At 32.8% G+C, this 18,030-nt stretch overlaps 1 long non-coding RNA gene across 2 annotated transcripts in view; it reads right to left on the reverse strand.

Moving 5' to 3' along the window:
• LOC146403338 (uncharacterized) overlaps positions 1-14,262 on the reverse strand; it is a 497,194-nt gene extending 482,932 nt beyond the window's left edge. The window contains exon 1 of one of the 2 annotated variants that reach the window (XR_014803646.1): positions 14,186-14,262. This is a non-coding gene — a long non-coding RNA (uncharacterized LOC146403338). Of the gene's footprint in view, positions 1-13,965 lie in introns of both variants that reach the window. The other variant, XR_014803647.1, reaches the window with a different exon arrangement.
• Between the last annotated feature and the right edge of the window lie 3,768 nt (positions 14,263-18,030).

The following is an 18,030-nucleotide window of genomic DNA, read 5'->3' on the forward strand; positions in this document are numbered from 1 at the left end:
TATTTAGGGAAAAATATATTTATTTTTAAACATTCAGATATGTGTTTTTTAAATAACTATTTAGGTAAATTAAAAGCCTAGATATAAAAAAGCACCTCTATAATAAAGAAAAAAATTAAAATGAATGACAGAGAAGTAAAATAAAAATATAACACACATAATTACCATGAAAATACACAAGGAAACATATATAGGCAAGATGATATTAGATGCAATTGAAATCTGCACACTGTCAGGAGTTGAAGCATGTTTATAATAAAATTATAAAATATCTCATTGTTATGGTTAATGAAAATCTATGCATAAGATAATGTTACACTTTTTAAATAACAATTTATAGTATATCCAAATCCTATTATTTTTAGCTAATATTGATCACCATCTAAACTGCTGTTTTCATCTTTATTTTGGAAATACATGACAACATATAGATCTATAAAGAATAAAGAAAAATAAAAATGAAAATAAAATATAAATGAATTAATATAAATAAAAAATAAATGAATGAATGAAGAAAGAAGAAATGACATGAGAAACCCTGGTTCCTTCCATCCTTACTGTGTCAATTTAGCTATCCTCATTGTGATGCATAAGAGTGAATGGCACAGTCCCAGGCATCATTTCCAAGCAAAGTATCTAATCAATAAAGAAAAATTACACATTTCCCCACCATAGTAATCTCTTATGTATTTAAAAAAAAATCTCAGTCACCTCAGCAGACTTGCTCTCAGAAAAACTTTCTGATTTGCACTGCATCATTGGCTCATAAATAAACAAATCACTCTTGAGGAAAATAGGGTTATGACTGGTTGAATATGACTGTTTAGAAAATGGAGGATTACCCAAATATAGTCATAGATTACCACCACCCAGGAAGGAGAGAAGTGACTACCACCTAGAGCTACTTTATCACAAAGCCATATGCCAGACTGCTTTAGTATTGCAGGCCAGCAGATGAACTATTAAAAATTAAATAGAAGGCATATTTTCTGCTGTTTAAAAATTTAAGACTTTTGAAACAAACCAAAATGTACATAAGAATGCAAAAGTATATGCAGAGATAAGATATATGAACCAACTCAATGGTAAAAATCAGACACCAAAATATCTAGTATATTAACTAAATTAATTTTACTAATACATTTTATTTAAGCCAGTATTTCCAAAATCTTTTTATTTCAATGTGTAATTAGTTTTTAAATATTGCTGACACACTTTACTTTTTTTCATGCTGTATTTGAAATTCAATGTTTATTTACATTTGAAGCACATCTCAACTTCAAGTATTAACTTAAAGCATTTAAACCATATTCAAAGCCAAGTGTTCAATAGGCACGTGTAGCTAGTGGCTAATATTTTGAATAAATGAGTATATCTTTCTGGAAAGATAGCTTTTATAATAACATACCAATTTTATTATCTCTTTCTTCAACTCCCAGGAAATTATGTTTAGTATTAATAATGATTCAGGTATATTCAGAATTTAACAAAGGGTCTTCTAGAATAGTCTACCCAACTTAGTTCTGATTTGAGTGATCTTGGACAAATTATTTTATCTTTATAAGTGTCAGTCACTTCATGGGTATAATAAGGAATATAATTAACTAGTAACACTGCTATCAAATTGCTATGAACATTAAAAAATTGATCACTTTTTTATATAGTATCATGACTAGCATATAGGAGGAGCTCGAGAAATATAAGCATAATTATGAAATCAGTAAAATGAGGTGTTTAAAGTAGATAAGTGTTAGCTGTGTTTTTCCCATTCCTTAAAAAAAGATGTTAGCCTTTTCATATACATTTTTTTTTTTTTTTTTGTCTTTTTAGGGTCACACCCAGGGCATATGGAAGTTCCTAGGCTAGGAGTTGAATCAGAGCTGTCGTTGCTGGCCTACAGCACACAGCAGTGCCATATCCTTAACCCACTGAGCTAGGCCAGGGATCAAATCAGAATCCTCATGTATACCAGTCAAGTTCTTAATCCACTGAGCCACAATGGGAACTTCCCATAATTAATATTCTAGTGTTATGGCTTCCAAAAGATAAATTAAGTAGTTTGCTCTTAATATTAGAGATATTTGCTGAATAATGGATTCATAATTTGGGAAAGTATAAGTTTTTGAGTCTGTCTAGATTTATTCTTAATTTATAAGTTACAGGACAGTATTCTGCAGGCCATTTTTTTTCCCTTTTATCTTTGGTTAAAAAATGAACGGATTGAAAGAAATAGCACATATTTCTCAGTATCCATTTAATGAACTCAATGCACTAGCTATGTAATATTTCCATGGTATTAAAATGTTTTGGATAAATTCTATGCAAAGTAGCACAGAGAAAAGGAAGATAAAAGCATGTTTCAACCAGATGCACATAACTAATTAGCTAAAATCTAACCTGAATAAAACATTAAAGTGTTGAAAGCAGGAAATCTTACTTTTACTATTATTAAATGATTTCTCAGGATTTTTTTTTTTTTTTTTTTTTTTTTTTTTTTTGTCTTTTTAGGGCCATACCTGAGGCATATGGAGGTTCCCAGGCTAGAGGTTGAATCCGAGTTGTAGCTGCTGGCCTACACCACAGCCACAGCAACGTGGAATCCGAGCTGCATCTGTGACCTACACCACAGCTCACAGCAACACTGGATCCTTAACCCACTAAGCAAGGCCAGGGATCGAACCTGCAACCTCATGGTTCCTAGTCAGATTCATTTCCACTGAGCCATGACAGGAACTCCAATTTGTCAGTTTTATAGTTAAGAAAGTAATGTAAGTCACAGTCTATTGTGCCTTTCCCCATTGATATCAAGAACATAATAGAATTGTAAGCAACAAAAAAATAGGTAAATTTTTTTTAACTTTTTCATTTCCAGAAAAAAAGTGACAAAAGAAATAAATTTTACTACATATAGTGGGGAAAATTTAAGGAAATCAAATTCAGAAATCTCATCATTACATTAAAGTGTACTAAATGAATGATTAGTACATTGCAAAAAGGACATAATTAAATACTTTGACAATGATGTTTCAGTCAAATGCCTATCTTAAAAGATTTTTTTATGGGAAAAAACATATTCATTTACTGCAGATAGATTCTCCAAATTCTGTTCAAAACTCTTTTTTTTTTTCAAATTAGTTATTGTCACGTCATAAGGATACATTGCTTGAATGTGTATGTTGATAGAGTGAGAAATCCATGGTGGAATTAACAGAGATACAATTATAAGTTTTAACATAACCCATGAAGATTTACCTGTTATAATAAGCATTTACTTGTGTGCCAGTCAAGAATTAGCATAAAAATTAGAAACATCTTAAAGAATTTAATAGTTGATATTTCAAAACATGCTGAGTATCACATGAGAGATATGATGTGGTATTTCTTCAAATTCATTTTGGAGGTTAGTGTTTATTTTCTAATGTCACACAAAACAAGGATCTATAATTTTCAGTCCTGACGGCATTTAGATATCTTAATCTGATATTGTTCATTATGCAGAAAATGAGCCATGTATACAGATCTGTGCCTGATTGACCATGAACAAATTAAAAATCTACTTCAGGCCCCTCAAAAGTATTAGGGCTATTAAGTTCTGAAATAGGATACAGAAGATAAATGGTCTCCTGCTAAAGTCATTCCAGAGCCTCTGAAGAAGTTTTGGGCTAGGTTGGGCCCGAAAGGTTAACCAAGAAACTAAGATGAAGGGCAAGAAAAGCCAGCACTAAGTGTAAAACACTATTGATCTGTCCCAATGTGAGTTCTCAAAGAGAACTTCTTGTCAGTCTTAATCACACTTAGTAGAAAGAGAAATTCAAGAGTTTACACATATAATTTTAAAGTCTAGCAGAACATTGTATAGTTATGAGAGACTTGAAGCAATTAGTTTAGAGCCACACACAATTTTCATTGACAACAGAAGATGCCTGATGCTAATTAATTTTCCAGTTTTGTTCACTGTCAAGAGACTCAGAGATAAATGTTACTTAAATATTCTTTTAAATATTCTTTTAAACCATTCTTTTCATCTGTTACATCCACTATAATTGTCCCAAGTGTACACATTATATTTGCATATACTTAGCATATTATTAATTAAATTGAGTATTTTAATTATGAATAAATATGGGTGTGATTTAGATCTAAACTGAGTAAATCTAGTTTATTCACGGGCAAGTTATGTCGATAACACACTGTGCCACAGTAAAAATAATTTAAAATCTACTAATGATCAAATGGCCTGTGTTTCAAGACATTAGGGAGAATGTTAACTAATTTTGTTAGTGATTATTAGGCCTACATCAGTATGAGATATTAGATAACCCTAAAGAAAAGAAAATTAGTTCATTTAGTATTTGGCTTTCCTCATACACTGCTTAATTATTTGTTTCACATTTTCAATATAAATCTACTTTTTTATTTGCTTTCCTGTGATCTTTAATTTCATTATCAAAACAAAGATTTTTAGATTTTCTTAAAATGTAATTTTCAAGTAACTTTCACATTATTTTACATCTTCCACACAAAACCCACATGCAGTAGGTAGAATAGTGCTTATTTTCTCATTTATTCACTAATAATGAAAATGAGGCTTAGTTAACCTGGTAAAAATCCCATACCTACCTATTAGAATATTTAGAATCAACTACAGTTCTTTTTATTTTAAACCATGAGCTTTATTTCCACATTTTTATATATAAGATTAAATACAATTTCTGCCCTATTTAAAAGATGTAAAGAGGTTTTGTTTTACTCTACCATTGTGAGACAATCATAATTTCAGGATTGTAATAATAGAATCAGAGTAGAAAATATAAATATCAGAATTTAAAATTTTTTTGAGTTATTGTTTTTTGCTCTACTTTTTAACTTCTTTAGTCTCACTATGACCATAAAATCAGGAGAGATATACAATGTGTATGATACTTAGTAATATAATACATTATTAATTATAACATTCATGGTTACTGAATAGAGCAGTTCATCATTCAACCTAAACTTTCTATCTTTACATACCAAATTTGTATCATTTTTCTGCTTAGAAATATTACATATAAACATTATTAAAAACTTATAAATTTAAGGAAATCATATATTATTAATATTTGGAGATGTATACTTTTTAATTTTTAAAATTTTTATTGAAATATAGTTAATTTACAATGTCATTAATTCCTGCTGAAAAGATTCAGTTACACATATATGTTTTCTTTTACATATTCTTTTCCAGTATGGTTTATTGTTCCTGGATGGCACAGGGAACTATAATCAATATGCAATGATAAACCATACTGGAGATGTACACTTTTGATTGAAAAAATAAAATATTATAATTATTCTTTCCAAGAAAAACAATGATTAATATTTTAAGTGCCATTTTCATGTTTAAAATAGTATCAAATATTTCACATGTATATTTGACTGTATTTTCTTTTTAAGTTTGTCTATATTCTTCATAAATATTTGTAACATTTTATATGTGCCTATGCACCTATAGCATTCATATATGTATAAAGATATTTACAAAATTAGAAACTTGCCTTGCTGTTCTCATAATCAACATACTAGTTTTCACTACTGGCCAACTACACTGGTCAAACTTCTTTCCACCTCAGGGCTTTCACACACATTGTTCTGGCCATATATAATAACACACTCACTGGTGTTATCCTAGCTATCAACAGCTAGAATAGTAGCTAATACTCTTGAAAATCTTGTAACTTTTCAACCCACTAGTTAAAAGAAAATCTGATCACTGTGGACTGAATTATATGTCTCCAAAATTCATATTTTGGGGTCCTAACCCTCCATGGGACTGTATTGGAGATAAGACCTTTAAGGAAGTGTAATTAAGGTTAAAAGAGGTTATAAGGATGGATCCCTAACCTGATAGGAATAAGAAGAAAAAGAGACATCAGTGAGAAGGCAGCCATTCAAAAGCCATGAAAAGTGTTTTCACCAGTGAAGGAACTCTGCCAGAATCATGATCTTGGACTTGCCAGCCTCCAGACCTATGATAAATACATTTCTGTCATTTAAACCACCCAATCTGTGTGTTTTGTTATAGCAGCCTGCACAGACTAAAATACTGATTTTATTCTCATGGCAATTTTGTGCAGTAGTTAGATTAAATTTAATGCTTTGGTATATTTACAGATTGGGACATAGAAACTTAAAGACATTTAAAAAAATAAAATAACTATTTGAGAATAAAATCAGGCCACTTGACTTTTCCCAGGAGACACCTACTTATACATCAAGTGTCAGTTTAAAGGACATCTAAAAGGAAGTATCAATGAATCTTAGGTCAAGTTAGTTAGGCCTATTTTATACCCCTAAATTGCACTGTATTCTCTATTTTAGAAGTAGAATATTTATTTGCATAAACAAATAGTCTTTTTACCCAAATATTGGTGGAATCTTATGAGAATAGGGATCTTATTTCTCCTCTTTACCTCTGTATCTCAGCTACCATCACAGTGATAGTCACTTAGTAACCTCAATAAATAACTGTTGCATGAATCAACTCGATGCAATTTTCAAAATTTCATTGAAGTGTATGTATAGATTTGCAATTGCTGATAAAAGCATAATAATATGCATTTAAAATAATAGCTTTCCTATTTATTAAATGATACTTGTTGAAAATGAAAGATGGAGAAAAGCATAAATAAATCACTAGATGATTTATAATCATATCACCAGAAATAACTATCTTTTTTACTATGTTTTTGTAAACTATTTATAAAATCAGAGATGAGTCTACATATTTAAAATAATATTTCTTATTAAATTCTCATTATAAATAAAATATATGACCATCATAGAAAATTGAGAGCTCACCCTGTAATGGATATTAGATTAATGCTATCAACTAGCCTTGGTCTGTTGTATGAAAAGGTGTTAGATAAGGTCTGAATTTACAGCACCTTTCTACATGAATTGTTCTAGACAAAACAAGGAATTAATTTAAAAGTTGACTTCAATAAGTACAAAGCCTGATCCTTAAGGAGAAGTAAATTAAAACTTCAATTTTCAGCTGGAACTCTCAGAAGTAGTACATGCTCATAAACACCCCCATAAGCATACTTGTGCGCACGTACACACACACACACACACACACACACACACACACACGTATTCAATCAACTCTAGCAAAGAAAAGATCACAGCAGTCTACTGACACCATGAGGAAATGAACTAACTTGAGGGTCAGCAAATAATATGCAGCAAAATCAGCTCCCTAAACTAGAGATCACATATAAATAACTCTGGTGAGTATCCTCAATTTCATAGTCTCTAAATCTGTTATTTTGTTTTCTTTTTATGAATTATTTTTATTTTTATATTTTAATGAGTTCTGGAAGATTCTTTCCCTACCACTAAATCAAATTGACACTTTTCCAATTCAATGCTTTACTACTTCTAAAAGGGTTTTAATTTTGCAATTGCATTTTTAGTTTCCTGTTGTTTTTCCTTCTAATTTTGACTGTGATTATAATTTTTTTATCTTTATTTTTTCCATTATAGTTGGTTTACAGTGATTCTCATCATTTTCTGCTTCTATTTCAGAGAGGACAAATGTTTTTATTTTAAAAATATGAATATTTTCTTTAAATTTATGGAACTCAGTATGCATTTTCTGAGGTTTCAATATGGATTTCTCTTTTCATTATTTTTCCAGTTTGTTTGTTTACTGCATCTAGCTTTTTTCATTCTTTCCTTGTCCTTGATTGGTTCACTAGCTATTGCTGGTCTGTGGAAATGGGTGATTGCTGAAGTGAAGTTCAAATTGTTTCAAGCATCTAAATAAATACAGAGAGTTGTTGGATATTGGCTCCCAGATTGTTCTCCTCTTCTGCAGTTCAAGAGTGAAGGCTTCTACTGCTATTGGCTTAACATCCCATCATAGAACACACAAATACTGAAATCTCCAGTTTTTACAGCTGACCTGATTCCAACATCACTTATACCACTTTAAACCCTTTATTCAAAATTTTAGTGTCTTCCATATGCTAAATAATACAAATTTATCAGAAAACAAAGCAGACAAAATGTTTGTCTTCCTGAAACATGCAATCTACTTGGAATGTTTCCCAGGATGTAACATGCTAATGCCAGTCGTCCTATCTACTTCCACTTCCTACCAGTGTTTTCAGGGAATTAAAAGCCTAAATGGATATGGAAAGACAGGGAAGAGAGGAAGGCTTTATGTGGGCCAAAAAGTTGCAATCACACAGGAGAGAATAGCCACCTAAATTTCTGGTTGTTTTAAGCAATTAATTTTTATGTTAGGGATGTGTAGAGTCTTTATTCCTCTCTTTACCTTTTTTTTTTTTTTTTTTTTTTTTTTGTCTTTTTGCCTTTTCTAGGTCCACTTCCCCTGGCACATGGAAGTTCCCAGGCTAGGGGTCTAATTGGAGCTGTAGCCGCCAGCCTACGCCACAGCAACACGGGATACTTAACCCACTGAACAAGGCCAGGGATCAAACCTGCAACCTCATGGTTCCTAGTTGGATTCGTTAACCACTGCGCCACGATGGGGGAACTCCCTCTCCTTACCTTCTTAAACATATTTTTAGGGGCATTCATTTTATGAGGTGAAATCCAATAACATAAAAAAGCAAAATGTGTAGATTGTTTTTAATATAGTTTGGTTGGTTTCAGAGTCATCAGATATGTTCTTGGATTCTTCCTTTCTCATTTTTATTATTTCTGAACTCATTTCATTCATTATTTTATTTTTCTTTCCCTACTTTCACTCTATATTCATGGTTATTTAAATGAATGTTAAAATAGATCATTAAGGATCTTGTTTCCAGACTCAATTTTAAATCAGAAGTCCTAAAAATACTATATTTTCAAATAGGCTATTTAAGTAAATATAGAATGGAACTAAAAATTATGCCCTCAGGTGTCAATGCTTCATTTAGCATGTGAGATTCATAGTCAGGCAAGAGCTGCGTCACTACACTTTTCTGTGACTGAGTTCCTCATGTGTAAACCTGGGGTAATGATGCTATCCATTAATCTACCTCATGGATTAAGTTATTTAAAATATATATAGAATGCTCAAAAGCATGTCTAGCAAATACCTAAATTATCTTTAGTAGATCTTATTAAAATAATTATCATTTCAGCTCAACTTCGATGAAACAAAGGGATAAATATTTTAAGAAAAATGGTCAAAAGTAGAAGTTTAGAAAAAAGAGCAGTATAATAATTTAAAAATCCCGCCTCACTTTAGGGAGAGGTGGTAAATTAACTATTAATAAATCACACTAATTAGGTTGAAATAATCAGGGTCATGTAAAAGAGCTGCAGGTAGCTGAAGTAGGATGAAGATCCATTTGCTATATCAGCATATTAACCAAACAGGAAGATGATAATCATAACCCAGAATTATAAAAACAAAAACAACAACAACAAAATCAAACCAAAAAACACCCAAGCTTTATCCAGTGTTTGAACAATGTTGAGACGAATTAACAATGATATAAAAGACAGTTTAAGAGTAGAATGAGAGCTAACTAGAAAAAAAAAGAGATTAAAAACCATAAACATTTCCAAATAAAATAAAATGCAAAGTATGAAAATCTCTGAGAGTCTTTCTTTGATCATTATATTCAAAACATCCCTACCTGGAATCATTCCTCTTTTTTCCTCCTTAATTTTCTTGCTACCACTATTATTCTCTAATACTATGGTTTTTATTCATTGGTTCTTTCATCTCTCCCAAGTTGAATACTATATCCTCAAAATTAAGAACTAATCATTTGAGAAAAATAAATATTCACTGGATAAATACATAGACATTTCTGAATAAATAAAAGAATAAGCCCTAAACTTCAATTGTGATTGCAAATACAATAAAATTATGACAGTAATAAATCCCATTTTTTTGGCCAAAACTAAAAAATTTAGTTTTCAGAGTCACTAAATTTTAAAAATGTAAACTTGAATAATGAGTCATTGATGATTATTGTTTGAAAAACTTAATAGCACATATCTGAAAATTCTGTACAGATTAATTTTCAAATTAAAATTTCAATATTAAGCAATTTCAATCAAAATTTCAGCAGGAGCATAGATTTACCCAGAAAAGAAAATGTATGGGAACAATAAAACAATATTTCAAAATGATATACTGATTGTCCTCTACCAAATATTAAAACCTTAGTTTTAACAAGATAATTATATTTGTTTGATATTAAGGAGAATATGTACTTATTTAAAGCCAATTGCAATATACGCTAATAGTTAAAAAAACAACTTTATAATATGCAGGCAACTTCACACAGTCATACACATTTAACACACCAATATAATGAATTAGGTTAAATGAAAGCGGTGACAATACTGATTATAAATTGAAAAGACACACATTCAGGTTCATACCTTACAGTACATAGGCAAAAAAAAGATGATAATGGTGAAACACTTTTCTAAAAGTGACATAAATTTTATTGACAACAAAAATAGATTTCATGATCTACTTGAAGTAATTTTTTAACATTAAAGTTTACACAATAGAAAAAATATTTGTAATGTTTCATTTAAAATATTAAGCTTCTGAAAAAATGTCAAAATTAAAAATTAAAAGCAGGTCAGAAATGGGACAAAGGGCTATTATTAAAAACTGAATTTACTCAGATGGGAAGATATATATCCAGCATCTCACAGACAAAAAGGAGAACAACTATATGCTGACATTTCTTGTAAGAAAACACTGAGGAATCCACATTATCAAAAAATAGTTAAGTATTCATACATAAAATAAGTTTTTAGTACTTATTAAATTACTAAAAATTAAATAATCTCAGTATTTTATTTTTTCCTTAAGCCAATTTTGCTGTGTGGAATTAGAAAAGAAAAAAATAGTAGCAGATGAGATCGAAGAATAACTGGAAGAGGAAGGGGCAGATCAAATCTTGGTGTAACTGGAAGAGGAAGGGGTATCTCAAATCTACTTTGAGATGGAAAAATCACTAGAGAGGAAAGGGGAAGTGCTGGTTCACCACCATAGGTGTTTATCTGGTGAAAATTTGAAACTGGCCCCATACATGAAAAAACAGAGGGATTGAAGAAAGAAGCAGACCATTCTGGATTGGTAGGTGGGAAGTTTAATAAGAAAGTGACAACTGATATTGTTTAGTATATTTATTCTTATATAAATTCCAAAACATTTAGTTGGTAAATAAACTAGCTTATAAATGTATTAAAAATGGCAATTTTCTTCAAAACTAATCTAGAGATTTAATAAAATTTCAGTTAAAATTGCAACAAGACTTTTTTTTCCAGCTGCACCTGTGGCACAAGGAAGTTCCCTGGCCAGGGACTGAACTCATGCAGCAGTTGCAGCCTGCACCACTGCTGCAGCAACACCAGATCCTTAACCCACTGTGACACACCAGAACCTCCCAAGATTTTTGTTTGTAGATACTGAAAAGTTGATTCTAAATTTATTTGGAAAAGCAAAGGACCTAGGATATATAAATCAATTTTGAAAAAGTAGAATAAACTGAGGGAATTATCAATTTTATGATTCACTATATAGCTACAATAATAAAGGCTGTAGTATTGATGAAAGGGTAGATTACAGACAGCTACATCACTAAAACCAGAGAATGCAGAACTAGATCCCACACCAAAAAAATGGCCACATGATTTTTGCAAAGGTTGCACGGGCAATTCAACCGAGAAAGAACAGTATGATTAACAAATGGTCTTGAATCAATTAGATATCCATATACCCGAAATGAATCTCAACCTAAACCTCCCAGTATATACAAAGTTTAACTCAAATTGTACCATAGACATAAATACAAAATGCAATACTATAAAAATCTAGACAATAGCCCTTATGACCAGAGGTTAAGCAATGAGCTCTTAGACATAAACCAAAAAGCATGCTCCATTAAGGAAAAAAAAAAAAGAAAAAAAAAAAAACGAAAAACAAACAAACAAAAAAAAACTGATAAATTGAACCTCATCAAAGTTTAAAAAAAATTCCCAATATATGTATTAAAAAATCATGTTGTACACCTTACAATTATCAATGTGCTATATTACTTATATCTCAATAAAGCTGGGGAAAAAGTTTTAAAATGTTGTTTTATGAAAGCCCCTATTAACAGGATGAAAAGATAAGCTGCAAACTTGGATACAGTATTTGGAAACCACATAGCTGTCAAAAAAACCTGTAATTCAAAGATAAAAGGAACTCTCAGAGCTCAACAGTAAGAAAAAACAAAAAACAAAAAGGAAGCAATCCAATTATAAAATGGGAAAGAAATGTGTATAAACATTTCACCAAAAAAGGATATACAGAGAGCAAAAAAGTACAACATTAGCCATTAGGTAAATGCAAATTAAAACCACAATGACATATCCCTACACACTTATTAAAATAGGTGAAATAAAAAATAGTGAGGCACCAAATAGGTCACACATACACTACTGGTGAAAATGTTACAGGTTCAGCTACCTTGGAAACAGTTTGTCAGTTTCTTATAAAACCAAATATACAACCACCATGCCAATCATAAATGGCACTCTTGGGTATTCATTTCTCTCACAGTAATGAAAATGTATCACATAAAAACTTATATACATGTATTCACAGAAGCTCTGCTCCTAATAATTGAAAACTGAAAACAACCCTGATACCCTTCAATGCGTGAATGATTAAGCAAATATATGGTACTATGGAATATTACTCAACAATAAAAAAGGAACAAACTTGCTACATTACAACTTAGAGAAATCTCCAGTAAATTACATTGAATGAAAAAAAAGTAAATCCTAATGACTACACATTGTATGATTCCATTTATAAAGTACTTTTGAAATAAAGTTATGGAACTAGAGAATAGATTAATAGTTGCCTGGGTGAAAGTAGTGTCACTGGGAAGGAATTCACAGCTGTACAGAGGCTAACATACATTCCTTTAAAAATAAAAAATGCAACAATCCATTAGTCCAAACCCACAGCTGTGCTTGCTTAACAGAAACTAACACTAAGGCAGGCACCACACAGGCAGCAGAACTAGCCTGAGCCAGAAAGTCCTAAGATAGGGACAGTCAAGTACCCTAAGCCACATCCAGCCTGATCATGAAGGCAGAACCTGCACAGATGAGACCCAAAGTGTCTGAAATTTGCCTTTGTTTCATTATCATGCTAGAATTTCTGTCAAAAGAAGGTCTTGTATTTTGCTTGGCACAATTAGTGCCACGTGCAAGGGAACCTGAAAGACTGCTCATGCTCCAGCTGTTTCTGGAGATTGCTTCCTTTTCCTTGAATTCTGATGGCCCCACAGTCCTCTTATCCCTTAAAAGTTTCCTGCTTCCCTCCCTCTAGCAGAAGGGGTCTTTAGAGCATAAGTTCTCCCTCCCTCAACCCATGATCGACAAATAAGCTTCCCACTCTGCTTTGCTGAAGCTGAACCTGGGCTCTTCCTATCCGAGCAAGCAGCATGGGCAAGAAAACGCCCCTGCTGTGGGGTCCGCCCCACTGGTAAGGCTCAGTAAAAGTAGGAATGGGAGGGAGGGGACATGGGTGATGTTCCAAAAGGGCCACAAGAGAAAGCCTTGTGGTGATGGAATGGCTCTGTGTCTTGAAAAAAATTTAATAAAAAAATAAGCAAGGGAATTTATGTAACAGACGTCTCGTCCAGTCATACCACAAGTAATTCTCGGCACCTGCCAGCCAGAATCTTGAGTTTATATAGAGGCTTTAATTGGGTCTCAATCACTATTCAGTCCAAATGATCTCAACACCACCTTACTCTCTCAAGGCTGCATCTTTAGAAAAGCTCCTTGTGTGGGAAGAGTAGGTGGGTCGTACCTTCCAAAGTCAGAGGAGAGAAGTACCTCAGATTGCTCCATCTAGCAGGCAATTCAGCCAGAGCTCACGTAAATATACACTGATATTTACTGAGGAAAAAAGATTCAGGAGGTGTTACCTACCCTCCTGAGTCCTCAAAACTGTCCTCCCGCTACTGTCCTTGTTGCCAACACACTGAGCTTGGTTCAGGAGCAAAGGAAAAGCTTGATTCTTTGACCAGAGAATGCAGAGATACCAGCTCCTGCTCTAGTCCACTTCCGCTCCCCAAAGGGCTGCTTTACAGGGTTCTTGACAGGTGGGAGGGAGTGGAGTTTCCCAATCCAGTGCAACTATGCTGCTCACCTCACGTGGCTTCCACACGCCGCACTCCCGGACTGCACACAGCCACCACCACCATCTTTAATTTCCTGGGCGCGAATGGAGCTTCTGCGCAGGCGTGCCCAGCTGAAGCGCATTCATTCAGAGCCCTTTTGGCGCTAGAAACTCTGCTCTGAATTGCCAGGGGCAAGCCCCTGCATGAGAAGTGCACCTAGAGGAAGCATAGAGGAAAAGAAAAAGGTTAGACTTTAATTTTATTACCCAGATTCTATTTTTATTTCCTGGGAGTTGTTAATGGACTTTGCTGGGGACAGAGGTGGGGGAGGCAGATTTGGGGGCGATAAAAGACTTTGGGCCTAGACATATTAAGGTTGAAACAAAATACATAACTAAATGGATTTTAAAAATTGAAATAATTAAACATATTATAGTCATTAGACTTAAGTTGTACTTTCATTGGAAGAAAACAGCTTTTTAAAAATTTTTTACGGCCACACCTGTGGCATATGGACGTTACCAGAGTTATGGGTCCTATCCAAGCTTCAGGTGCTGGCCTACACCACAGCCACAGCAACACCATATCCTAGCCACGTCTGGGACCTACACTGAAGCTTGCAGCAATGCCTGATCCTTAAACCACTGAGCAAGGCCAGGAATGGAACCCACATCCTCATGGATACTAGTCAGGTTCTTAACCCACTGAGCCACAATGGGAGCTCCAAAAACAGTTTTTTGTTATTAACAGTTTTATCTGTGACATGTAAAATAAATAACACCTACATTGTGTTATAAGGCTTAAGTCATAGGATGCACATAAAATACTTAGCAGAAGACCTAGAAAACACATAGCGATAGATAAATAGTGGCTAAAACAACAGTAATAATACCGTTATCGTTGTGCTCATCTACGTATGTGCACAAGGAAAGCAAGCAGGTGGAAACTGTAAATTGTTACTTTAGTGTTGAAAAGCTGTTACTTTTTTTTTAATTAGTATTGTAACATAGTTTTTAATTCTCATTAAAAAATCTTTTTCATTTGTTCTGTATTTGTTTTTCACATTCTGCCTAAGCCATAGATAACATGCACTCTATTTTTAGCACTTAGCTGATAAAGATTGATTTTCAATGTAAACTTTATAAAACTCTTTATTAAAAATGCATTTATATTATTTGTTGATAAATTTTAAAATGAGGTAATAGAAAAAATGCTTCTAATTTTATAAGATAAATAAATAGAAATAACTCCTTATAAATTGCTAAATCCTTATTCTTAAATCTATAGCTATTGCAATTATTCTTTTATTAGAAACTGTTGAATTGTATGTATCAGACACTTCCCTGGCCACTGAGAATCAAGCAATGAAAAAATTTTGCTCTTGTTGAGAGAACATTTTATCTGGAGGAGATATGAAAAACAAAACAGGTGAACTGTATTTTTAGAAGTTAAGTGATATGAAGAAAAATTAAGCAAGGAAAAGCTATTAAAAGTGCTAGAGTGTTGGGAGGTTAAAAAACAATAGAGGTGAGAGGGGACCTCACTAAAAATGTGTCAGGATGGAAGTGAGGGCGTAAGTTCTGCTACTTATCAGGGAAAGAACAAGTGTTCAAGTGTAAGTGCATTACACACCTAATTGTAGTGGTCAGTGTAGGAAGAGAGGAAGCCAGAGAGAGTGGCAGAGAGAAAGTTGAGGAAGTAACAGGTGGTTCCTTGCAAACCATTTTACACTCCTTGACCTTGACTCTGAACAACTGGGGAGCCATTAGAGAGTTATGACCTAACATAAATTTACAGAATCACTCTAGATCCCTTTTGAAAATTAACTCAGAGAAAGAAAAAGCAGGGCAACAGTGAAGAGGCTTTGGCAATTATTTAGATATGCCAGTGACGACAAAGTTTATTAAACATTTATTACTTAAGGTCTTTAATTTTTAAATTTTTATCAAAGATAAACATCTTTGGTTTTAAATGCCAACTCAATCTTCGAGGTTCAGAATGAGTAAACAGCAGCTTCTTTGTCCCATTCTTGTGTTCATTTCACAGTAGCAACCACTTTCAAGTCTTACAGTTATGCCCCCTCCCATCTCCACTATATTTAGCTCCTTATTTTCCAGGTAACTTTTTTTTTTTAAAGCAAACACTTTACTTTTTGATTTTGGATACTCTCATTTAGCATCTTACTACGAAAAATGAAGATTTATTTTTCTTACCTCACCTATAAACACAGATACGCAATATACATATACTCATAATAAAATACTTCTCTTTAGCCCCATTCTATCAGATTTGGTCAGATTTTATTAGTATTTATATTGTAATTCTGTATTATTTTTTACCCAGTAATGTAATGCGCTAAGATTGGATTTCATTTCCTTTTTTTCTTTCTTTCTTTTTTTTTTTTTTTGGCTTTTTGGCTTTTTGGGGCCACTTCTGTGGCATGTGGAAGTTCGCAGGTTATAGGTCAAATCAGAGCTACAGCTGCTGGCCTATGCCAAAGCCACAGCCACACGGGATCCTAGCCACATCTGTGACCTACACCACAGCTCAGGGCAATGCTGGATCCAGACCCTTAACCCACTGAGCAAGGCCAGGGATCAAACCCTCATCATCGTGGATACTAATTAGGTTCATTTCCACTGAGCCACCATAAGAACTCTCTCATTTCCTTTCTTATATACTTTGTCTTCCAAATTAATAGCTATATAGTATATTTATATGTTTAATTTTTATAGATATGTCAATTAATTCCCAAACTCTCCATTAAAGAGTGAAACTTTCTCAGCACATTCAAGTAATAAATTAATCCATGGATTCTTTATTTTTTTTCCTCTCTCTTACATTCCTCTGTCTTTCTGCTCCAATCTGGACTCATTCCTCACCAAATTATCACCCCCCAACATCTTTTCACTATTTCCCTGGAAATTTCCTCATTTTCTCTTATATTCTATCTCTGCCCTAGAACCTTATTTTCTTGTTTCTGAGCTTATTACATCAATCCGCTAATTTATTAGTCTTTCTGGGCTTACCATATTTCTGCATTCTACAGTAGACTACAATAGTCATTGCTTGATTTGTGTTTCAACTTATCTTCACTATTTTCTCTCTTCATATTTTTTTTCAATATTTAGAATAATCACTCCATGGTCATTAGTAGAGTCAGGGAAAGAATTACAATGAGGTCAGGTAATCATTCCAATATATTTAATTGAAAATATTTAATTTAGCCTTAATCACTTAACCATAGAGCATGAATATTTTTCATATTAACAAATGTTCTTGTTTGTTATATTCAGATTACATTAACAGTTCATTACTGTTATGATTGGAATAAACTTTCTTGAAAAATATGATATATGTATATATACATGCACAGTTTTCACGTATCTTTAACAATTTATGTAGGGTGAATTTGGCTAGAAATAAAATTGATAGAACAAGTATGTATTTTTAAAAGTAAAATGAGTTATTTTTTGTTCTTGTGACACAAATTGTGCATACTTAGAAAATACAGGAAGACTACTTTTTTCTGCTGTAATTAAAAAAGACAGTAAATTCAACTGTGTGATAATGGCGTAAGTAACTATTTTAACATTCCATGATTCAGAGTCTCTCTCTCTCCCCTCCTCTTTTTATTTTCTGTTTTTCCTTGTCTATCTCTACCATATATGATGCTATGCATGCTTATATTAACGTATATACAGTAGTATACTGGTAAATGTTTAAAACAGACTTGGAAGGTGAGCTCTGATTTGTAGTGCTTGCCAGTTTCTGTGGTATAATCAATTCCACTGTGGTCAATTTCAAGCCATCAACCTCTCATCACTCAAGAAAGCAGAGCTGGGAAAAGATGAGCTAAATAGACACCTGTGAG

The sequence above is a fragment of the Sus scrofa genome, chromosome 5 (genome assembly GCF_054392235.1).
Source record: "Sus scrofa isolate SSC_HxYL_T2T_F1_AM1 chromosome 5, Sscrofa_HxYL_maternal_Yorkshire_Landrace_v2.0, whole genome shotgun sequence".
NCBI lineage: Eukaryota > Metazoa > Chordata > Mammalia > Artiodactyla > Suidae > Sus > Sus scrofa.